A 25,632-nucleotide genomic window follows, 5' to 3' on the forward strand; every position below is an offset into this window, starting at 1 on the left:
TTTTTTCTACTGAATTTCTTTCTACTAATGACATGTGTATCATAACTGATATCTTTATATTTTTTCCTTTTTCATTTATTTAACATTTTATTTATTACTCTCTCTCTCTCTCTCTCTCTCTCTCTCTCTCTCTCTCTCTCTCTCTCTCTCTCTCTGTGTGTGTGTGCGTGTGTGTGCCTCCACACATGCGGAGGTCTCTACAGAGGACTAGGAGATAGATATTTTGTTACTCTTGACAATGCAATAGAAATCCAGACAGAAGTTCTCCCTGGGCCACCCCAGTAGACTGAGTACTAGAACACTATCCCTGAACTAAACTATGTGATCTCCAGCAACCCTGCTAGTGGCGTTTTAAAGGCACATTATTTTTGTGAGACCCTTGATGAGCCCCTACCAACACCCATAACAGGACAGCAACTCAACATGGGGTTCTAAAAGCCAGCAAAGCTTTACTGAATGGGCTCTGATTCCACAGAACATGTATTAAAAAAAAAAAAAAAAAAAAAAAAAAAAAAAAAAAAAAAAGTACAGAGAATCCTGCCCGTAACTGTGTTGTTTACTAATAGGGGTTAAAGGTTATTAGCTATGACACTGAAAGCAATTAACACTATTATTGCAGAAACAATGATCTATGTCCATTTGGGGCGATCGCTTCTAAATTCCACCTTGCACTGTTGTGACATGCGCGGCTTTTAACCCGCTCATTTTAGCAAAACATTGAAAAGATTAAGCAAGTGTGCCTATGCGGAGACAGGCTGGACTTGATTCCTCCAATCCTGAGTCAGCCCTCGTGCCCAGATACCCGGTAGGGATTTTTCTATTACAGTATGTTGCAGGTCAGGATCAAAAGGGAAGAGTTGGGCTCAGGGTCACGTGGGTGTCACCACAGGTACTGGGCTGCGCTTAGGGCCCGCCAGGTGTACCCCGCCCAGTGGCGTCTCTCCCGCTTAGGACCCTTCACCCCACCAAACACTAGAGTAGAGAGAGGTGGAAGACAGGAAGGTCATCCTGACCCCAGCCACTGGCGCGTCTGGGCGCAGTGATCGCAAGGGACAGATAGAGCGACCACACCGCTTGGGCTCCGCCGCGCGCCCGCGCCGCACCGAGCCGACTCCCGGGCGCCGCGGGCTTGTGGTCCTTGCCTTGGGAGAGGTGAGGGCGGGTCCAGGCGGCGGGGACCGCGCTGGGTGGGGGTCGCAGGAAGTCGCAGCTGCTGTCACTCTGACGCCCAAGCCGTGCGGCTCCGCAGAAGATCCCCGCGCGAGCCTGGGTGCGCGCGGCCTCACGGCTGCATTCCAACTTCTCGACGGAGCCGCGCTCCAGCCCGGGCGCGCGCTTCCGTCCTGCGCGCGCTCCCGCTCCCGCTCACACTCCCCCGACCCCCTCCCTCTCTCCACTCCTCTCCCTTTCATTCTCACGCTCCTAGGCCGACCGGTGGAAGTTGCATCCTGGACAGCCCGGGCTGCGACGCTGAAGAGCTCCGAGCCAGTGCCCGGCCGAGCCTCCCGCCCGGATCCCGGGCAGAGACCGCCCAAAACCCGGTGCTGACCTTCGTCTGCACCGCTCTATGGAGTCTCCGCTGCTCTAGTTGCAGCCGCTCTGCACCCCCAGAACTGCCAGGGCGTCCGGGATCTGCAAGCCTCGGTGAGTTCCTGGTCTTCCTGGCCATCCTTGTTACAGTGGGAGAACCTGTTTACCCTGCAAACTTGAGGCGTGACCAAAGCAGAGCAGCCTGCCTTGCAGGACCTGCTTCAGATGGCAGGGAGGATAAACAGGCTCTCAGAGTCCAAGGCGACAAGCTCAGAGGTATAAAGATGAAGACGAGTTCTTGTTTCTGGTCGCACGTGTATCTTTCCCTTTAAAAGCCGTGACTTGGGAAATGGTTTTCTACCCAGCAGGAGGCGGGAACTAAGATAACTCAGCAGCCTGAAAGTTTCCGAAGCTGAGGATGAAAATACAGTTTATTGGAAGGAAAGTCAAAATGGGATACTGGGATCTATACAATGATAGGTGCCTCCTGTGTGCGTGCGCCTGTTTGCACTAACTTGAACTCTTTTGTCATAAATAACATGCAGAAAGAGACAAGGATGCAAACAACTCCGAGCCTGGCCTTTCTTTGTGTATTTAGTTGGTGTGCATGAAATCTTTAAAATGCACCTGGGAAATTTCGTGTAGGAAAAGGTTACACTAGATTCCTGTCGCTTGGAGATTAAGGTTATTCCCAACACACCAGCAAGAATTGGCATTTAACACTTTCCCCCCCAGATAAAAGCACTGTTGTTCCCAGGGCTCATTAAAGTATCTATTCTTTCTGCTTCCTGGGGGAAAACAAATCAGTGATTAATTTGTATTGAAGTTTAGTGAAGGGAAAGTTGTAGGATTTTTTCAGAGGTCAAGACCCCTGCCAGCCTGCTAGGACAGCATAGACAGCTCCGGGTGTGATCCATCAGTGCCTTGGGGGTGGGTCTCTGGAGGTGGAGATCTCTGGGGAGGAATGGCCAAGAGCCACTGGCTGACTTGTGTGTGGTGTATTTAAAAGGAGACTGGGATGAGTTGCAAAGCATCTCATCACTAAGGAAACCATTCCAGAGAACTGCTGCTTTGTTGGAGCCACATTTGAAAAAAAAAAAAAAAAAAAAAAAAAAAAAAGCTCTTTATATGCTCCTTTCCTCACTGAGAAGAAAGCCTGCCTCTAGACAGATCTGGTTGCTCTAATGATTCTCTTTGAACATAGTTTGCCCTTTGGTATATGTCTTAGTATACCTAAGGCAGTTCAGGTATTCTAATGTTTCCCCTTGCCAAAGGAATGGTGACATTGAAAATGCTTGGTCTGCATAATTAAGAACTTAACCTGATTTTAAATGTAGAGGGTAGGTAGCAGTGGATTCCCAGGAAACCTCCAACCTCCATTGTGTGTGTGTGTGTGTGTGTGTGTGTGTGTGTGTGTGTGTGTGTGTGTTTATAAAGCCGAATCGTACTGATGTTTGGTGGACTGTAAACAAGAAGTGCTAACTGGGCTTAGTTTTGAAGGGTAGGGGTGTCTGCTTCTTTAAGACTTGGGGGTATGTGTGTCTATCTGACTATCAAGGTTCTGTCACTGCTTTGAAGAAGCCATGGCTGGCTGTACACAGCTTCTTGACATTGAGAGAAAAGTTCCTGGTGACTCTCTGGCTGAGATTCTTAAACAGGATCTGAGGAAAAGATGTCATTGAAAAGAACCTATGGCATGACCAATCGTTGCGACTCGTCGTCGATGCCAATGGCCATCTGTACGCTCCTGTTCTCACTCTTACACAAGGAGGATGTGTTCTAAATACAGTAGCATGGAAGTGTGATGGAAACTGTGGACTGTGAGGAGAGACTGGGGGACTAAAGCCAAAGTGATCCCCGAGGAACCTGACAGAGTAGTGAAGCTAAGGGGCCAGCTGAGTGTCCCTTGACTTTTTCGACTCACTTCTCCAGATAGCCCGAGAGAAGTTTGATTAAGGACCTTTGATAAGAGGTTCTCAAAGTGGGTGAATGTTATTCATTCGGGGAACTTCTAAACCAAAACACCAAAGAAGCAAGCAAAGAAGGCATTTTCTGAGTTGTAACCAGGTCTCCTAAAGTGAAGCCCAGCTTGAGCCTGAGAGACTGGGGGGGGGGGGGGGAAAGGCATAATGATTTCTCTGAAGGTGATTGTGGGGAATGGGTGAATGGTGGTTATAAAATGCTTACTTTACTGTTAGCAGAGACCAGCAGTTACGAAGAGTGGGTAGAGGTGCTGGGGAGATAGCCTGGTCAGGTGAATAGCACCCATTGCTCTTTCAGAGAACCAAGAGGTCAAATCCCAGCATGGGGACAGCAGGCAGCCATAAATGCCTGTAATTCCAGGCATCCATGGGATTAGACACCTCCTTCTGGTCTCTCTGGACACTTGTACACACACACACACACACACACACACACACACACACACACACACACACGGCGCAGGGCTGGGGAGACAGACAGATAGACACTGGGTAGAAACAGAAGTGAACTGAGTGTATCAACACAGTGACACGCCCTGTGGTTGCACAGAGGGTTTACTGCATTGTTGGCTGAAGTGAAGATTTACCTGTAGAAAGAATTCCCAAGTCAGCCCATCAAGATACATGAAGGAAGAACATTTAATGGAAACTGAACACTACCTGTCCAAAAATCAGGGCTGGGAGGAGAGAGCACAGGCATCTTTGACAGGATCTGTGTGGAGGAGGCAGAAACAGCAGGGCTGACCTGGAAGAAATGTGTTTTTTTTTTTCTTTTATATAATATGAGCAGAAATCTTGTTATATGTGACAGTCTTGCCTTGAGATTGTTTTATTCAGATTACACTATTAAACTGTAAAAGGGAATTTGCAATGTTTAAGCTAATCTGAAATGAAACAATATTTATCATAATTCATCTGCCAGTGCTTTGTACTACAGGTCTGACCTTAAGATCCTGTAGGGCTGGAAGCATAACTCAGTAATCAAGTAAAGCCCTTAGTCTACCCTGTTGTAGAAATTATTTAATCCAAACACGAGATTTCTACCAGGCCTTTGACCATTTAGTTCCCAGATAAAAGACACATACAACCTTTATATTTACATCACAAGAGCCTTAAACATCACAAGAGCTGGGCAGATACCTACCCTCTATGCTATTAGAATCTACTTTCCTTTCAATAACCCTGTGTTATCACTTACCGTGTTTCCTCTGAGCTGCTCTTAACTCCAATTGGCCAGCCCTCAGGGCAATGCTCTTTTCTGGCTCACCTAACTCCTGGCAGCTTCTCTTCTCCTCCTACACCTTCTTCTCCCTCTCAAGGTTCTTCTCTGACCCCAGGCCCAGGAAACCTAAACCTCACCCATGTTTCTTCTGTACAGCTATTGGCTGCTGGCATCTTTATTTACCAATCAGAAATACCTTGGGGATGGGGTCACATAGCATCTCTTGGGTCTACATGTATACCCCAAATCTTGGGGGTTCACATTTAACATTATAATAGACAACAAGACCAAGCCTCATACCTCTAGCATCGTGTTCCAATGCTAAACAAGGTTTAGATTAATCTTCCTTTTATATATACATATATATTTTTTCCTGTTGGTCGCACAGACATTTTATTTGAATCTGGGGATCCATTAAGGACGTGTAGGGCATGATTCATTTTGAAATTTTATGGGGAAGGCTCTGATTTCTCAGAGGAAAGTTCAGACTAGAAACATGGAAACATTCTCCCCTGGTGAACAGATCTCCCAAGGTCATTTGAAGGACTTGTGGTTGGTCATCTTCTGCACATAGGTGGATTCATTATTTTTGTCTTTGTCTTTCCTCTCTGTACTTCTGTCTTTCCTTCCTTAGTTATTTCTCAGCATGTCTAATGATGTTTTGACTTCAACTCCATCCCTTCATCTAGGTAGCCTGGGTGGGTTGTGTGGCCTTGTTTTCTAACACACAGTTGTGTGTCACATGGGCACAGTCCCCTTCATTTTTCTCCCAAAGCACTTTCTACCATTGGTGTATTGAATGCTCCCTTTCTGGTGACAATTGGAAAATTGTCACAGTGACTTAAGCAGAAAAGGGCTTAGTGTGGAGATGAAGTGGTCACAAGAAAGTTACAGAGGGAGGATGCTAACTGAAGGGAGAGGGGAGAGTGTTTGTGAGCTCCATGGGATTCCTGCCAAGCAGCTGGGCTGAAGTGGCCCTGGGGCTGCTGCCTTCATGGCCACTGGTGGAATTCTGAGACTCAGCCACCAGCTGACTTCATGACCATGTCATTTTTCTGTATTCCACTAATCAAAGGAAATGCTGCATTCTTTACCCCAGGAGCCAAGGGAGTAAACACTGTTGCCAACAGCAAAAACAGGCCAGCCAATAGCATCCCTAGACACATCCTGATTCCTTCTCTAGCTGTTCTCCCGGTAGAACCTGACCTCTATCTTACATCCTTCAAAGAACTCTGAGAAATGGAGTCTAGAGATTTCTAATCTCAGAGTTGATGGAATGAACACTTGGAGACTGAGATTTGAGTGGCAGGCCATCACGTCTAACACATATCTAAAATATCGTCGTCAGAGACAGAATATTTAATTCAAAGTAAGCTAAGACTGATTTGGGGTAATATTTTGTTTTGTTTTATTTTAAAGTGAAAAAAGAAAGTTGATAAACAAGTTTTCTTTCAAACAAGTATATTGTAGGTACAGAGTCAAAATTTCTAGAAAGAAAAAGTGTTAAGTAAATAAAACTTACTGAGTTGTGGCTATACATCTAAACATAAAAATATTCTTCAGTTTGGGTTGGTAATCAAAATAAAATATTAGGAAAATGAGCTTTTATATGTAACTGTGTGTTTCTATGGTGTTTGTTTGGTGCTTACTAGTGTGGATGTGTGTATGTGTGTATACAGAGCTTACCGGTCAGAAGTTGGTATTGAATGTCTTTCTTTGATGGTTGTCCACCTTCATTTGTTGAGACAAGATCTCTCTGTGAACCTGATGATCATCAATTCAGCTAGCTGATAAGCTTGAGGGATCCACTTGTCTCTCCAGTCTCTCCCAACCAGTGCTGGGGCTGTAGATGCAAGCCATGATTCCTGACTTCTTATATGAGTTCTAGGAATCCCAGCTCCAGTCTTTGTGCTTCCCCAGCAGGCACTATAGCTTAAGCCATCCTTCTTGTCCCAGGGGAAAAAAAGACTTTTAAAATGATCCTCCCCACCAAAGCTTCAGAGAGCAATACCCATTCCATGACCCATAAAACAAAGGAAGACCACAGTCCATTCATAGTCTATGGTTGGCTGGTTCATTTATTAGATGAATCACCTGTGAAGTTGTGTTTTTGCTGACTCTTTCCTCTGCAACATTCACAGTACTCTCTTTAATGCTGACAAAGACAGAAATGACTTGTTTCTTGGAGAGCAAAATAAAAGTATGCTTGGATTTACTCCAATCACTTCTTTCATGTCCTGGCTTTGGTCAGATTCCTCTCCCCGCGCACCCCCCCCCAATCTCTTCTGTTAGTAAATTATGACCTTGTTTGCACTCAGAAACTGCATTAGGACATCTAGGAATAGTCTATCATTAAATAAAGTCATCTTCATTTTGCTGCTAAAACTTGGGAAAGGAAAGGAGACCAAAGCAGACTGGGACGCATAATGAGTTTGTTAGTCTGTTGCATCAGTGTTCTTGTATTGAACGTTAGCTCTTCAAAGGTGGCAACCAATTCATTAGCTTCCCTAGTGATGGATGAGAAACATTTAAATGCAGAACTACAAATGTTACCTGGATAAATCATACTCTCATGTGACTGTATGCTTTAGGTGTAGTGGAGGCATCAGTAATTTAGCTACTCAACCTCTTGCCATCAAGAATGAACATAGCTAAATGTTGCCGTGATCCATGAATAGCCTTTCAAGGGCATCAAGCTGTTGTTCTTGAAGCCCACGTATTGCTGTTTGATTAATTATAAAGGAAAGTAGGCGATACTGACCTTTCTATGTTGTAGTGACATGTAAATGACCCTCCCCCCATTCCAGCTTCTCTTCCTTTCCTTAGTTTTCCTCTTTAAGTCATAGTTGAGCAAACATTAGGAGTAGAGCTCTGTGTTTCTTTCTCTGGGCTGTAAGGCTGACACATTCTTGCCTTGTCCAAACATATTGAGTGTACTTAGAGATAACGATGTTTACAAAACTGCTGTTGCAGACTTCGAGTCAATATGGGGCTAAAAAGATGACTGGAGAGTTAAAAGTGGTTGATGCTCTTTGCAGAAGGGCTCACCTCAGATCCCAGAACCAACCTGATGGCCCACAACCTTCTGTAACTCTAGTTCCAGAGGGTCCAATGCCCTCTTCTGGTCTCCGTGAACATGAGGTACATAGGTAGTATGCACACATACATGCAGGCAAATAGTCATAGACATAAAAGTTTAAGAAGTATTAAAAGAAAATCACAATCATATTTTTTTTTTTTTGCTAAGTATTATATAGTGTAGGCCATCCAAATATGGCTCTTCCTGGTTAGGTCAGTGGGGTGCTGATTTGAAAGGAAGGTGAGTAGTAAGCACATGTGTGGGCTGTTTGTATATTTCGTTTTTCATGTCTTTTAAGAAATTTGAGGAGAACCAAGCAAGACTCGTGGAGGGACTGACATCTATGGTGTAGATGTAGTGTTAAGACGACATGTGTGACAGTTAATCTCAGTGGTCAGCTTGCCTAGATTTACAGTCACTTTACTGGCTACTTTTGTGTCAACTTGATACAAGCTAGAGTCACCAGAAAGGAAGGAGCCTTAATTGAGGAAACATGTTCATAAGATCTAGCTGTAAGGCATTTTCTTAAGTAGTGATTGATGGGGAAGGGCCTAACCTACTGTGGGTGGTGCCAACCCCTGGGCTGGTGGTCTTGGGTTGTATAAGAAAGCGGGCTGAGCAAGCCACAGGAAGCAAGCCAGTAAGCAGCTCCTGCCTCTAGGATCCTGCTGGTATGAATGCCCGTCCTGACCTCCTTTAATGATGAACAGTGATATGAAAGTGTAAGCCAAATAAACCCTTTTCTCCCCAACTTGCTTTTGGTCATGGTGGTTCATTGCAGCAACAGAAACCCTAACTAAGACAGTTTTCATGGAAACACACTTCAGGGTATGCTTATATAGATGTTTCTTGAAAGGTTTAACTGAAGAGGGCTGGCCCACCCTGAGTGTGGATGGCACCATTGAGCTGTGATCCTGGTTTTCTGTGCTCAAGAGGAAAGTGGGCTTCACTTTTTTCTTTTCTGGCTTCCTCACTGTGGATGAAATGCCTCATGCTTCTGTATCTATGCCTTCCCCACCATGACTTCTCACCATGGTAGTTGAGTCACAATGACAAGAAAAGTAACTAAGACAGCGTGTTTCTTTTAAGTATTGAGAGCAGTGGCTTCCTGGCAGAGATGGTGCTGTGTTTGCTCATGGTGAGATAGAAGGCGCAATGAATTGACTTCTGACTTCAGAGAATATTTGCATTGACAATAAAAAAAAGATCTGAGGAGCAAAGGCAGCAACAGAAGTCTAGGACCATGTGTTTGTTTATTTTTTATTTATGTGGGGGTGGGAGCAGGTTAGTGGACATGTGTGTGTAGGTACCCTCAGAGGCCAGAAGAGGGAATTGGATCCCTGGACCTGGAGGTGTAAGTAGGTTGGTGCTGACAAATGTGGATGCTAGGAACTGAACTCGGGTTCTCTGGAAGAGCAGTGATAGCTCTTGGCCTCAGAGCCATCTCCCCAAGCCCCATGCCTTTCTTTTATCTATTTTTTTTTTAACCTATAGGAATTGAACCATGGGATTCTATTCAACATTCAGGAGTTTTAGTATTTAAAGTAGTAATTTCATAGGAAGGCTTCTTTTGATATTTGAATGTGATCTGTACGTAATAAAAATCAGTTAAAAATGATCACACTTTATAGAGTTTCACTGGACATCAAATCTATAGTCATAGTCATAGAAGAAAATGCAGATATACATATTTGCCAACAAAGATGAAGGAACAATGGTTTGTTCAACTAGATGTTGTAGAACTAGGTGTAGCAATATCCTTGATGTCTTATTGTCAAAGCCAGGACAACTTTGAGAGTGAGTGGGACACTATTAGTGACTGTCCTGGGGAAAGAAGCATACATGGAGACTGTGTTATTAAATATGGAGTGACCAAGGTTTATGGTGACCCAAGATTAAGACTTATTATGTCTGTGGTCCCTGGTGTTGCCAGAAACCATATGGAAATCCATGGTCTGTGCCCCTGCTGACTATAAAGAACAAGGAAGGTATTTTTGCCATGTTATTGATGACTGCAGACTCACAGTTGAGAAAAAGAGACCTAGAAGGCTTCTGTGACAACCCCTATTCCCACTTTACTACAACCCACCCCCACCCCCAAGTAACAGCCTAGACATAAAGCTGTCAAAGAGAACTGAAAAATTGGGATGAGGATGCTGAAGTCTAGCTCTCCACAATTGATGGCTTCTGGTAGGAGTAGAGGCAGGAAGGACTCAGTTTTCATTAAGAGGCTGGCCACCGGGAGTTTGATCATGTTCTTGTCAACACAAATTGGACTTAGTCGTCTTCTTCTTCTTCTTTCTCCTCCTCCCCCTCCTCTTCTTCCTCTTTCTCTGCTTCTGATTTTTCTTTCTCTTCCTCTGTTTCTGCTTCTTCCTCTGCTTCTTCCTCTTCTTCCTCCACTTCCTCTTCCTCTCCTCCTCTTCCTCCTCTTCCTCTTCTTCCTCCTCTTCCTCCTCTTCCTCTTCCTCCTCGAAGTAAATGGTGTAGTCATTGTCTGTGTCTTTGTCTTAGTCTTCTTTTGGGGGTAGTTGTTACAAGGGCTGGGGGGCAGTCCTGGGAGAGCTAGAAAGTGAGTGTGGTGGGATTCGTGATATAAAATTCACAAAGAATCAATAAACAATATCATGTTAAAGGACTTTACTCCTGTACATGAGTGTCTATCTATCCACAGCACTGACTTTTTACAAAATTATTAAGCAGCCCTAACTAAACAATTATGTTTTGACAAGTTTTAAGGTATAGCTCCATGTTACTTGGTGATAATCACCTCGTTGGACAATGGCCACAACTGCCCAACTCCAGAACTCTTTACCTTCTCAAAATGGAGCATCAGGCCCATTGGATAGCTCCCCATCTCCCCACCTTCAATCCCAGGTAGCTTTTGTCCTTGTAATTGTGACTACTCTAGGAACCTCACAAAAGTGGACTCACACACTTATATACTGCATTGTCCCTGGCATATTTCACCTGCCATAGTGTGTCCAGTGTGTGGCACCCGTCATTTGTCCATGCCTCTAATCTATGTTGTAGTGTGTATCAGAATCGTCTCTTTTTTTTTTTTTTTTTTTTTTTTTTTTTTTTGGCTGAATAGTTATCCTAATTAGGATTTCTACTGTTTTGATGAGACATCATGACCAAAAGCAAGTTGTGGAGGAAAAGGGTTTATTTAGCTTATACTTCCACATTGTGGTCCATCACTGGAGGAAGCCAGGGCAGGAACTCAAACAGGTCAGGAAGCTAGAGGCAGGAGCTGATGCAGAGGCCATGGAGGAGTGCTGCTTACTGGCTTGCTCCCATGGCTTGCTCAGCCTGCTTTCTTATAGAACCCAGGACCACCAGCCCAGAGATGGCATCCCCCACAATGAGCTGGGTCCTTGTCCATCAATCACTAATGAGAAAATGCCCCACAGGGCTCTCTATGGCTGAATCCTATGGTATCTCCCATCACATCCCACTCAAGGAAGGAAGCCCATTTTCCTGTCATAACCCCCACAGTGCACAGACCACAGATGCTGCTAGGAGAAAGGAGTTCCATCTAGACTTTGAGTTTTTATTCAAGTGAGCATCCTTCAGCTGCACAAAGAACCAGCAGAACAGTGTAAGGCTGAATACCAAAATGTTCCATGTAATCAAGAACATATCTGTAGCAGGGAGTAGGGACTTCCTGGGAAAGAGGAAGCAACAGTTGTTGGAAGCTGGAAGGAAAGGAAACGGGCTCTTCCTGGATGTGATCACTAGTCACAGAGACAAGTCTTCTAGCATTATCTGTAGACAAACATAGCAGAAGACCATTGTCAGAAACATTTGCACGGGAGATCTCAACCAAGCTCTTCCCTCATGGAATACAAACATCAGAGAATAATTCTTTGAAACTGCATGTAATTCCATCTCGCCAGGTAGTTACAATTTTAGGAAGTAATACTGTCATGTCTAAAACAGAGGAGAACTTGCCACAGTCACTGGGTAGGAATCACTCTCCCTCTTTGCATCCCTATTCATCGCCGGCTATGTGTAAATCTCACAGGAAAAACTTGTACATCTATGAAAGCACCCTTGAAGTAATGTGGTAAACTGTTGACCATCTGTAATAAATGAACTCCAAAAAGCACATCTGCGGAAGTTATGGGCTAATCAGAAATAATCGATGAGGTTGTCGTTTTCAAAACGTGAGCCCAAAGGCCTGGGGGTGGGGTGGGGTGGCTCAGGGATTAAGAGTACTTGCCGTTTTTCCAGAGGACCCAGATGTGTTTTCCTACACCCATATGGCAGCTCACCACCATCTTTAATGTTGGTTCTAGAGGATCTGCCCTCCTCTGCCCTCTTCTGTGAACAACAGGCATGCACACAGTATACAGACATACATGCAGGCAAGGCACCCATGCACCAAAAACTGGAATAAAGTGATAAAGCAAGACCTGCACCCAAAGTTAAATCTTTACAGCTGTATTGAATAGAGAGCATCCTCCTGATTATTCACACCGAGTATACTTGTATTGATAAAGATAGGCAACTAGTGGGCAGGTGCATCGAAACTCGCATGGCAGCTTTATTCATAATTGCTAACAGTTGGTGGCAACTGAGATGTCCATAGGTGAATGGTTATACAAACTGTGATATGTTCATACAAAGAAGTATTAGCTCGGACTTAAAAAAAGAAATGACCAATAGGAAGACCCAAAGGAAATTAAGATGCAAATTACTAAGTTAAAGAAACCAGTCTTTTTTAAAAAAGGAAAAGGATGCTATGGATCCACTAACTGACATTCTGGAAAAGTAAAACTATAGATAAAGTAAAACGATGAGGGTTGTCAGGGGTGAAGGGTACAGGGGAAGATGGCTAGGGGGCATTTAGGACAATTTAGGGCCATAAACGGTTTATGTTATTGCTGTAGTGGATACACAATATTGTACATCTGACAAAATTCAGAATTGTCCGCTCCAAAGATGGAAGACTAGAATAGACTATAGATACTGGTTACTGATAATGAATCAACATTGGTCCACTCATCCTAACCTGTCTCACCTGTGCAGGCTTTTGGTTTGAGCAGATCATAAGATACTTTTTTTTTTTTTTACCACTTAGACATTCTGTTGGTACAAGATGCATAAAGCATTAATTCGAGGGGTCTGAATGACAGTATGTCAAGTACTGAGCGCATACATATATCTACGTCACAGTGTGAGGAGAGCCCCTGTCATGTGCTCAGCAGAAGAGTCTCCTAAGTGACCTTCAGGTGCAGACCTTGCGCCTGAGCTTTAACAGGTGGGGAGAATGCACACAGGCTTCTAAGTCCAGTAATCCCCTCTTGCCGTGCAGTTTCATATTGGTTAAACACTTGGGGAAGAACCCATAGACTTCATTTACTGATATGCATTAACCCAGACGAAATGTGAGGTAGAGCGCTGCAAAGCTGTCGTCACTTTGTCCTCCTGCCGGCTACTGCAGGCCTGACCTGGCTTCTCTGGATCACTTCCTCTGTAGAAAGCGTGAGGCTTTGTGCCAAGTTAGCAGCAATGTGGGTGAGCTCTTATTTGGCATGGGCACATATTGTGGTTCCTGTATAAGGTGTATCCTACATGAGTCCCATAAGAAGCTACACAGAGACATCCATAAGGATGCAGAACACGAAGAAATATGTCAGTAAAACTGTTGCGCTATCTACTGCTAGCGTGTTTTTTTTTTTTAACTCAGCCAAAGTAATTTATAATCTCATGTCTGGTCATCTGTCTATTTTACTTGTTAAAATGCGGGCTCTTGGAAATGTATTGGCAGCGCGTGCACACAGAAGCCTTTAATCCTCATTATGGTGATGCATTTTCTTTGGCATAAGCAGGATGAGTTTCTGTGTCGCAGACTATGTTACTGTAAGTTTTGAAATGTAGAAAGTCCTAGAAGTCCCAATAATGGCCCAACTGGAGAAGACAGACTTCATACTCTGCCATGTGTTTCACTAGAGGCAAGAAATATTTTGCCAATTATTTGTAAGGTTACAAACTTTTCATGTGTAGTAGGTATGCCTATTTATATGTACATGTACTGTGTAAGTGCAGGGACCCTCAGTGGTCAGAAAGGGATATTGGATCCCCTGGAACTGGAGTTCCAGGCAGTTGTGGGTGCTGAGACTCGAACCCAGGTCCACGGCAAAGAACAATACATGCTCTTCACTGCTGAGCCATCTCTTGACTCTTGTTCCAAGTTTTAAACCAAACTTTTAATTCAAAAAGTACCTTTTGAATTATCCCACTGCTATGAGTCTTGGGATTTATTCATTTAAAGTAAATCTATCCATTTAAAATGTAGAAATTTGAAGATAAATTGGAAAAAAATTTAAGTAAAATATATACTGTTTCTTGACATGTTTTTTTTCCAGATTTTTTATTGGATTTTTAAAATTTACATTTCAAATGTTATTGTCTTTCCTTGTTCTCCACCCTGGAAACCCCCATCCCATCTCCCCTCTCCTGCTTCTATGAGGATGCTCCCCCACCCACCCACTCCCGCCTCCCTGCCCTCACATTCCCCTACTTGGGAGCATTGAGCCTTCACAGGACCAAGGGCCTCTCCTCCCATTGATGCTGAACAAGGCCATCCTCTGCTACATATGCAGCTGGAGCCATGGGTCCCTCCATGTGTACTCTTTGGTTGGTGGTTTAGTCCCTGGGAGCTCTGGGGGGTCTGGTTGGTTGATATTGTTGCTCTTCCTATGGGGTTGCAAACCTCTTCAGCTCCTTCAGTCCTTTCTCTAAAATAAATGTCCCTTAAAACGTTAGTTACTGAATATGTGATGTAGCACCTACCCTTGTTAGGACTGTGCATAGGTCACTCCTGCTTTCTGTTTATTTAAACTAGACCATGGCTGCTACAGTGGGTACTGAAGAGTCCAATGCTTAGTCCTTAGGAACGAGATGCATGTTGTCTGTGCTGAGGGCCTCTCTGGCGTACCTGACCCTTACCTCTGGCATCAGCATTGGTTTTGCATTCATCTGCCTATTTTTGACCCATCTTTTTCTCCTGCATGAGCTCTGTGATATCTAAGTTCCTACAAGTTGAGGAGACCATGAACCAAAGTTCTGAAGGTCAACGGAGAATGTGGATCTTTCCAAGAAAGGTTGGGAGAACCAAGTCATTCCGGGTTGTTTCTGTTATTTGTCATGAATTTTCAAAAGTACAGTGTCTTGCCATTTTTGAAACAATGCTTTTGCAATTCAGCTGGTTAGTATATGACCTTACAGTCAGTGGATATATTCTGCTTTCTTGACAATAAATAAATTATGCATAAGAGAAAACAGATTGTAGCTTGGGTTTTATGTAACATTCCTTTCTGTCCATTTGTGAGAAATATTTTTCTCCCACCTTGGGAGCTTTGGGTTGACCACTCTGTCTGATTTTTAAAGTTTTAAATTTAGAACCAGAACTCTCTCACCCTGATTCATCTGCTTGAAAAGTAGATTATAACTGTTTCTCCTGAAGGTTAAAAAGGGTATCTGTGGCTTTAAATCTGAAGTAATCATCAGTGTACAACTATACCTGGGCTTATCTCTGAAGAAACCAACCCAGTCATAAACTGCAGCATGGAAACTGAAAAAAAAATTAAACCTTTCCAAAACAATCTGGTTTATTCTGGGCACCGACCTAATAACTCCCGCTGCTAGGAGAAGTACAATTTGCTGCCACGGGAAGGTTTAAAATGTCAAACACGTTCTTGCAAAATACAATGCAAGCTGCCTGCGGACAAAAGCATCTTTTTGACTGGCGTGATTCCTACTTCTGTGCAGCTTTCATAATTGTAGCACTTACTCAGGATTGAAAGCCTCTCCACGTGATGTAAACAGTCACGCCCCCCCCCCATGGCCCTGCGGAGGTTTTTTTTTTTTTTTAAGTTTTATTTATTTTTTTATTTATATGAGTACACTGTAGCTGTCTTCAGACACACCATAAGAGGGCATCTGATCCCATTACAGATGCTTGTGAGCCACCATGTGGTTGCTGGGAATTGAACTCAGGACCTCTGGAAGTGCAGTCAGTGATCTTAACCATTGAGCCATCTCTCCAGCCCCCTGCGGAGGTTTTCATGGGTGCAAAGCAAGTGTGAGCTGCTGCAGACAATGGAGCAAACTGGAAGACCCACCTACGAAGGTCTCAGTGTCTCTACACAAGACAGAACCCAGAGTGTGGGAGCCCAGCTGAAGAGGAGAAGGCTCTCATGTCTCAGGTGCGGCCAGCCTTCCAAACATCTTCATCTCCTTATTAAAGTAGAGAGCTAACACAGCCTGTACACAGTCAACATAGGTATCACCAAGTTCACTTATCCAAAACTGATACCTCTGTAACCTGTCGTTTTGGTTCATGTTTTAGTTAGGACTCCAACAGAAATGGTTAACAGTAAGCCCAGAGTAGGTAAGATGTAGCACATTAGAGAGTGAAGGAGCCTGCTTGAGACCACTCACTGGGTGAGAAGTCACAGCAGGTAGCAAGACAGGCTGCAGAGCGATTAGAAAACATCCCTTTTATCCATGATTCCACATCCACAGATTCAACCAATTGGAAACCAAAACTACTGTGGAGGGAAAACCCCACCTAAATACGTAATTTTTATTCTTACTGTTATTCACTGAATGATAAGATTTGACAACTATTTGCAGAACATGTGCATCATACCACTTACAAAGGACCTAGAGATGATGATATGCTTGCAGGGCGATGTGCGTCATATGGGATAGGTAAATGTTGTTTTCTATGCCACTTGAGCATCCTGCAGATCTTGGTACCCTCGAGGTGGGAGTTCTTGGATAATTCTTGTAGATAATAGGTGACTGTATTCAAACCAGGTAAGGCCCCAGTGAGTATCACTACTTCACAACTCGCCGTCCTAATTTGTCCTCAGTTGGAAACTGGTATTTATCAGCTGCTTAGAAGGAGTAAAATTATTTAGCATAAATAGAAAGTGGTTTTGTGAAAGCCATTAAAATAAATAATACCTCAGTACTGAAACAGATCCACTTCAGCTGTTTTCTTCATTAAATATTGTGACAGCTTCTTCTTTAACTGATCTAAACATCAAACTCAGCACAAATTTATTTAGCAAGGACTCCAGATTAATACAGCGGATGGCACACGCCAACACCTTCTAATGTGCCAGAGCTGTGTTAGTTTCTTTTCCACTGCTGTGATAAGACACCATGACCAAGGCAACTTATAGGGGGAAAAAAAGAGTATATTTGGTGTGATAGTTTGTATATGCTTGGTCCAGGGAGTGGCACAATTTGGAAGTGTGGCCTTATTGGAGTAGGTGTGGTTTTGTTGAAGGAAGTGTGTCACTGTGGGAGTGAGCTTTAAGACCCTCATTTTAGCTGCCTGGAAGCTAGTCTTCTCCTAGCTGCTTTTGAAACAAGATGTAGAACTCTCAGCTTCTCCTGCACCATGCCCCCCTGGATGCTGCCACACTCCCACCTTGATAATAATAACGGACTGAACCTCTGAACCTGTAAGCCAGCCCCAATTAAATGTTGTCCTTATAGGAGTTGCATCGGTCACAGTATCTGTTCTCAGCAGTAAAACCCTAACTAAGACATTGGGTTTTACAGTTACAGAGGGTGAGTCTGTGACCATCAGGGCAGACAGCATGGCAGCAGGCAGGCAGGCATGGAGCTACAGTACTAGTTGAGAACTTACAACCTGAGCCACAACCATGAGTCAGAGAAAGCTACATGGGAATGGTGAGGCAGTGACATGCCTTCTTTAACAAAACCATACTTCCTAGTCCTTTCCAAACAGTTACACACACACACACACACACACACACACACACACACACACACACACACACACAAAGGACCAAGTATTCAAACATATGAGCCTATGTAAGCCATTCTCACTCAAACCAGCACAAGAACAGAGACAAAAGTTTGTGGATACCTAGAGAGCAACTCATTTTTGCGGTCTGGATCAGGGAATCACCTATTGGAGATGGGGCTTGAGCCTGTAGTGTTCAGTACCATATCGTGTCCCTTCTCATTTTTGCCTTATGATAAATGATAATCCAAAGAAATTCTGGACCCTGATAGTATCCAACATCATTAGACCCTCAAAATTGTTCATCCTCCAGAAACATGGGAAATTGTCTTAGGGTTTTACTGCTGTGAACAGACACCATGACCAAGGCAACTAGGTTCAGTCTATTATCATCAAGGCAGGAACATCCAGACAGGCATGGTGCAGGAGGAGTTGAGAGTCTGCATCTTCATCTAAAGGCTGCTAGCAGAATACTGGCTTCTAGGCAGCTAGGATGAGGGTCTTGAAGCCCATGCCCACAGTGACACACCTACTCTAACAAGGCCACACCTACTCCAACAGGGCCACACCTTCTAATAGTGCCTCTCCCTGGGCCGAGCATATACAAACCATCACAGATATGTAGGTAAGTAAATCATGGGCAGCACGAAAATAAGTTTTTTGATAGTTCAGGAAGGATTGGATTGAGAGGTAGAAGTGTTCTGCATGTTTGTATTCAGATATTGCTTCCCTCTGGAATCGTGGACATCTTCACTGATGTCTTTGGTCACTTAAATAATAAGGTGGTGGGTGAAAACACAAAAAGAATGTCACTAAAGGTTTAGGATCATGTGTCCCATGATGGAAATGCAAGGTTGGGACATTGAGTCTGTTCACAAGCTCTTGCTCTCCTCTGTAGCTCCCACCCAAGGCTCAACCTCATTGGACCACAGGTGGCAGGGGTGGTGACTTTAAAGGCAGGGGTGGTGATATTCTTCTCGTGTTAAAAATGACATAAAAAGATGTCTTGTTCCTGTTAGTATTGGTCCGTCTTAGGATGTCTGGAGTTGGGTTGTTTTTAACTTTTTCCCACCAAAGCAGTATAAGCAACACATCTGTTCTAAGCAAAGCTGCTCTTTAAAATTGGCAAAACCTCCTGATTTTTTCTAGTTTCTCTGTTAGTCACTTTCCCACTATAATGACAAACGTTAATCCACCCAGTGCCAGATGGTATATTCTCAGTGGATGGGTGATTGCCAAGGTGTAATGTTTTCAGAACATTGTCTGATAAAGCCACGCCAATGGTAACTGGGACCAAGCTTAGAGGTTTCAAGCTTTGTTACAAGTTTGACTTTGCCATCGTTCCTCACAGGCTGAAGAATCTTTTAATACAGCTGTTTTTTTAAAAGACAGTTATGTGCGCCCATGCATTAGATGGTTTAGCCAGTAACAGTGCTTACTGGCCAAGCCCTGCAAGCTGAGATCAATCCCCAGGTCCTACATGGTAGACAGAGAAAGCTGAATCCCCAGAAGTTGTCCCCGTGGCCTCCACATGTACACTGTGGCACACGTGGGCACACACATACACACAATAAGGAATGTAATTTTAAAAAGTCAATATATACTATTGACATAGTGAATGAGAGACTCTTGTCCAATTATCAATGTCATCTATGTCAAGGGACTGTGCAGAAGTAAGTCTGCACAACCTTCCTGGGTTGTGGCCTGTTGATAAAGTTTGATGTCAGAAGGGAACAAGGTCCACAGATCTTTCTGATTCTGATCCTTTAATCTAGAAATGGGTAAGCTTGCCCTTTAGATGGATTGGCTCCATGTGGATTTTTCTCTTCTAAATGAATGCTGTCCAATGACAGACACTTTGACAATCCCATCTTCTTTGTCATCAAGAACTAGATACTTGTCATTAAGTATAAAACAAGTTGTTTCTTGTTTTCTAATCTGAGGTCTGGGTATTGTTTATAAATTCAGTCAGTTTAAGAGGCCTATGAAGAGGACCATGTTCCTGGGTGCTGGCTGATGATGGCAAACTCCTCCATCTTGTGTGTTTAGCTCTTACTGGATCAGGCAACCCAGAAAGCAACATTGTGTGCATTCACAAGAACATCAAGTGTATGTATTCTTCTCCTTAGTAGGTATTTTCCTGTTTAACAGTGCCAGTCAATTACTAGATGTATGTGTAGCCACGCTATTCCTTAACTACCCTGACTTGGCCTGGCTACATTGCAAGCAGCAGCAGGTCTATGGGACTGAAGTCAGAAGTCACACAGGTCTTGTGTGTGTATATATATACAGCCTGCATGGAGCCTACTGGGAGGTTGGTTCTAGGATGCCTAAAGTTGTCCTGCAGATACTTAGACCCCTTATGGAGAGTGACACAGTGTTCCCATATAACCTATTAGCTTCCTTCTATACACTTCTAAACATTTACATGAATTCTATTTCCTAATGCTAGCTGAATGCTATATAGAGAATTACTGTATTATTTAGGAAATAAGGATTAGAAAAGGGTTGTAGATGTTCAGTTACAGATCCAATGTTTTTTTCCAAAGAGCTTTAAATTTTTATTTAGGTAACCTGTGCGTGTACTTATACATACAGAGGTCAGAGGACAACTTTCTGGAATTGCCTGTCTACCACCTTGGTATCTGGCGATCAAACACTACAAAGTTGTGTTCTGACCTGTACATGCATTCTACGGCATCAGTGTGCCCCCCACCCCCACCCATATACACCTCCCAACACACAAAGCACTTCAATACAAATGCAAGGAAAACTTTAAAAAGGACAATTATAGCTTCACTTGGAAATAGAAATAGGAGTAACCTCCAAGTTTTACACTAGCTACCTGCTGTCTGTCTGTCTGTCTGTCTGTCTGTCTGCCACGCCACACCTTGCCAGCCCCTGAATCTGGGTGTTATAATGGATATGAAAGCATCGGGGTACCCTTGGGCTGCATCAAGAATCAGAGCTTAGGGACTGGGGAGGTAAAGCTGTGGAGGCAGAGCTTGCCTAGCATGCACGAAGCCCTGGTTTAATCCTCAGCACCTCAGACTGCTGTGTTAGCACAGGTTACCTCAGACTGATGTACTAACACAGGTTTATAAAGAAGGATCAGAAGTTCAAGGTTATCTTCAGAAAGTTCCAGGCTAGCCTGGGACACATGACACTTAAAATAGCGGAGGTGGGGGCTGGGAGCACACACCAAAGAGGAAGCAATTCCTTGCAGAATTGTTTCTACAATTTGTTATTCTTGCTTCTGGTTGTATTTTTGAGAACTTTGTATATAAGCTCTGCACCTGGAACACTTCTGCCCCTCCCTTCCCCCAGCTCCTCCTGTGTTCCCTTCGAAGTTCGTGTGTGAGTGTGTGTGTGTGTGTGTGTGTGTGTGTGTGGTGTGTGTGCAAACATGTACATAGTGCCTGCCGAGTCCATCTAGCACACTTGTATGGACTCGTGCCCAGGGCCGACCACTTGTTTTTGTTGGTAGCACATTCTTTCAGCATGCCAACATGTTGTGACTTCTACTTTTGACTTTTTATAAGGCTTAAAATATATTGGTATTTCAGATTTTAAACTGTGCCTTTGCTGGATTTAAAGTGACTATTATTGAAGCACCTAGCCTAAATATCCAGCATATGGCTGATATTTAAAAGTATTTTATTAATTTATTGAGCATCTTATAGATAGCTTGTTCTATATGAAAAATAAAATAAAATAAAAACTGGGGAAGATCCTCTGACAGAAATTAAGAAATAGGATTGGGCTAGCGAGATGGCTTAGCAGGTATAGGTGCTTGCTGCCAAGCCTAAGGACCTGAGTTCAGTTCCCAGAATCCTCATGATAGGAGTAGAAATCCAACTTTCATAAGTTATCCTCTAACCATCACACACAAGCTGTACACACACACACACACACACACACACACACACACACATTAAATAAATGTTTAAAATAGCAAACAAGAAAATAGATGGGGGAAAGCATAAGATGGATATTCCTAGAAACTTTTGAGCATTTTCCAAATAACCTGAGTTGGTGGCAGGTGCTAACACTCAAGACCAGGGAATAGCAAGGGTCCCAGATCCACATCCCTTAAGAAGGGTGTTAGTTGCCTGCTGCAGTATCTCTCAGAGGCATAAGGAGCTGGGTCTGGGAGAGTGGAAACAATTAGACACTGACCAACTGCTCCTTGAAATGAGTGCTGTGCGGAAGGCCCGTTGCTGGGCAACTGTGGCAGGAACAGGAAGCTTACAGAGAGATCTGCTCCCTTCTCCGACTCCTGCCTTCCAAATCCCCAGTTGGTAGAGTCACCTGGCAAAGAAGAAATGTTGCTTGTCAAGTTCTGCCCTCCAAACACAAAGGGGGGAGAGGGGAAGTTTAGAAAAGGAAGCTGTTCATTTGCTGACAGGTGTGGTCCCGAGGATGTTAGTGACTGTTGCCCTGGTGATGAGCAGGTGGCTACACTACCTAAGCAGGACTAAGCAGAAGTAATGGAAAGTTTTGTTTTATTGTAGTTTAAAACACACACACACACACACACACACACACACCTTACTATTTTAACCATTTCTAAACACTCATTTCAGTGGCATTTATATACATTCACATGACTGTGCAACCATCACCACCAGGAGAGTGTTTTCTTGTCTGAAAGTTAGTGAAAAAGATCTGTGTCTCTGCCCAGGCCTCTTTTAACAGCAGCAGCAGCAGCAGCAGCAGCAGCAGCAGCAGCAGCAGCAGCAGCAGAGCAATCCCCCATGGAGTCCATCTCCAGGTACAAGAAGTCATCTATGAGTCCTCCTTGTCCACCATTACAGTTTGGCAAAGGAACACCCTAACACTCTGTAACAGTAAGGAGGAGAGACTGTTGTAGCTCATGGCTGCATGGCATGCAGTAACAGCAGTGATTTGGAATTGGAGCAAAGGGAGGCGTGCTATAAATGACACTGAAAACCTGGTGAACAAACACATAGGTTCTCTTGTTTAAAAGGGGACACCGAGATAAACAGTGAGGATCGGTCTCCTCCCTCTTCCTCCCCTTCTTTCCCTTCCTTCCCTTCTGACCTCCCTTTTATCATTTTCTTTATCCTTTTCACTTTTCTCCATGCCACCCAGTTTGCTGGGTGACAGCCGCAGACCTGGCGTTGTCGGGTGCTCTGTGATCATAACCGTGAAGCTGGCAGAGAAGAGGAGAGGAAAGCCATCAAGCTGGGGCAGCCTAATTTAAGGACTTCGTCCTTAGAGGCGGCCGTGAAATGAGGGCTCACCCTAGACCATGATCTATGTTCACACGTGAAAGGACTATTCATTTCTTAGAGCTGTCAGAACACACTTTAAACGGATGAGAGGATCTAGGAGCAAGGAGAAAAACTGATGACTGAGAAGAGAGGAAAGGAAGCAGGAGGAACTTGTTCACTGTCAAGAGTGTGATTCAATGTAGGGCCATGAGGTTGGCTTTATGGGATGCACAGTTCATCTCCTTCCTTTTGAAGAAGATATTAAAAAAAAATGCAAGTAGGTTTAGTGGGGTGACTCGCATGAATTTATCATCTGCTGATACCTGTGGGTTTGGCTTTGTAATTGTCCTTCGAAGGATGCTGGAAGGTTACCACAGGTCCAAGGACTGCTGTGAGAATTGGAGGAAACCTGGGATTGATGGAGTTGTCTCTCCTTGAGAGGCAAACTCCTTTGGCGTGGAAGTAGGTGCATCTGCAAGGTAAGGCTCATCTTTATGCAGAAGAAGACACAGGTCCCTAAATTCTCAGGTCCAGCTTTTATCCAGAACTTCACCTAAACTACTCTGCAAGGTGTGAATACTCACACACTTCATTAACTTCTGAGTTCTTTATTGCTGAGCTTCAGTGACCCTGTGCAACTTTAATAGTTGTGGGAATCATGCTGTCAGCTGGAGTTAACACCTTAGTCATTAGAGTTTAATTCTCTCCTTCTTGAGCTAGTCGAGTGCTTTACCACCTCCTTAATTCATTCCCCAGAGAGAACAGCACTAACTCTTAAATGCTAACTCCTCCGTGTGGACACCGAATTCCTATGACCCAGGTGGTTAATAAGTTAGGTTTCAGCCACTGGAAGCCACCAGTCTACTCTCCGGGTTATTAATGATGCTGCCCAGGATTTTCGTATTTTACTGAGTGGATTGGAACACAACTGCCAATGCTTTAAAAATCGGGGTTCAGAGATAAGTTTCAGCAGTTGAAGGCACTTACTGTGCTTGCAGAGGGTTCAGTGCCGAGCACCCCCAGGGAGCTAACGACCATCCTTAATTCAAGTTCCAGAGAATCTGTTGTTCTCTTCTGGCCTCTGCAGGTGCTTCTCATATGTGGTACTTAGATATAGGAAGGGAATCACTCATACACAAAAATTAAAATAAATGAATAGTTTTTAAAATCAGTTAAGATGAGCAGGGGAGGTGGCTCAGGGCATAAAGGAACTAGGCTCGAAAGCTAGGTTCCAGAGACTCAGGTTCAGTCTCTCAAACCTGTGTAAGGAGCATAAGACTCTTTAGTGGCTGAGTGTAGGACCCATGACCAGACTATGCTATTTGATTTCTAGGGCTGCTATAGTATAATGGCCACAAAGTGGGTCGCCCATAACAATAGAAATGTCCTTTTTCAGGGCTCTGAAATTCAATATCCTAAATCAACTTGTCAGCAGGGTCATGCACCATGGAAGGTTCCAGAGGATATCCTCACTTTCACTACCACTGCTAGTTGCTCCAGATATCACTGGCTGTGTCACTCCTCCTGAAATCACTGCCTCCCATCTTCCCCTTCCTCCCTTCTCCTCTGCCGTGTGTTGTAAGAACACTTCCCTTTGGGTGTAGGCTGGACATGGATAACCAGGATAATCTCATCTTGAAGCCCTTAAGTACATCCACAAACTCCTATTTCCAAGTACACCAGTTCTTGCATGTCCCAGTGATGAGGGCATCTTTTAGAGGACCACCATTGAATCCACCAAAACATTCTGCCAGGAAACAGTGAGCAGGGAAACTCCCTTGCTGCAGTGATTAAGGAGACAGACATGGCCCCCAATCTCAACAGTTTTCCACACTATGAGATTGTCCCCATAAAAATACAGTTAGGAAAAATTACAGCTTGGTGTTGGACAGCCAATAGAACCTAAGGACAACCACTAACAGTTTTCCACACTATGAGATTGTCCCCATAGAAATACAGTTAGGAAAAATTACAGCTTGGTGTTGGACAGCCAATAGAACCTAAGGACAGCCACTGCAGGATGATAGCCAAATGTATCTGAATAATATAGTGTGGTGTAGAGCCATCTATACAGATCTGTACAAATAGATGTATACATCTATACAGATAAGCACTGCTTATCTGTAGGAGAGAGGAGCCCCACAGAGAATGTGACTCAAGGTCAGCCTCAATTATGTGTCTGCAGTGGTCCAGAGGAAAAAGGAAATTGCAGACAGAGAGGGAACTGCATAAAGACACAAACTGTACTTAGATCATAAGCAGAGAGTGGAGGCAGAGTTGAGACCAGAGGCTTGTACCACAGTGTACATGAGTTCTTTGTCAAAGCAAGATCTTCTTCATGAGAGAAGCCATGCATTGATTTCCATCCTGATATAAAGTTCTTATCTCACTGAAATCAAGGGCTTGCCATCTTCTGCCAGGGGCATTGGCAGAGTTCAGGTGTCTATGCAGGCGCGTCATGAGCAGAGCTGCCCAAGACCAAGCTGGACCCAGACCAGGGAAGCCTTTCTGTAGCATGCTAATGTACTGGGATTTTTGTTCATCAGAGCTGACTGTGGAAGATTACCAGATGAGCTTCAGAGTATAAATCTATGAAAGCGGGGAGTCTGAGATGGCGGGGATAGGGCCCCATTACAGTTATCTGTTTCCCAAAATCCAGTTCTTTATGACATGGCTAGTTTGTGAAAATGTTGTCATCAGTCCACAGTGAGATAAAAACATTTACAAACACAGTTTAATTACCTTTTTATAAAGTTAATTTTTATTCAATTTGAAAGGACTCTTCT

General features: G+C 43.8%; 1 protein-coding gene across 2 annotated transcripts in view; it reads left to right on the forward strand.

Annotated features, from left to right (window-relative positions):
* Window positions 1-1,249: 1,249 nt before the first annotated feature.
* Window positions 1,250-25,632, forward strand: part of Trmt9b (tRNA methyltransferase 9B (putative)) — a 57,509-nt gene continuing 33,126 nt past the window's right edge. For both annotated transcript variants that reach the window (XM_076914033.1, XM_034519821.2), the window contains exon 1: window positions 1,250-1,644. The gene's annotated coding sequence lies outside the window, so the exon portion shown is untranslated. The remainder of the gene's footprint in view (window positions 1,645-25,632) is intronic.

Source organism: Arvicanthis niloticus, chromosome 16, assembly GCF_011762505.2.
Source record: "Arvicanthis niloticus isolate mArvNil1 chromosome 16, mArvNil1.pat.X, whole genome shotgun sequence".
Classification (NCBI taxonomy): Eukaryota; Metazoa; Chordata; class Mammalia; order Rodentia; family Muridae; genus Arvicanthis; species Arvicanthis niloticus.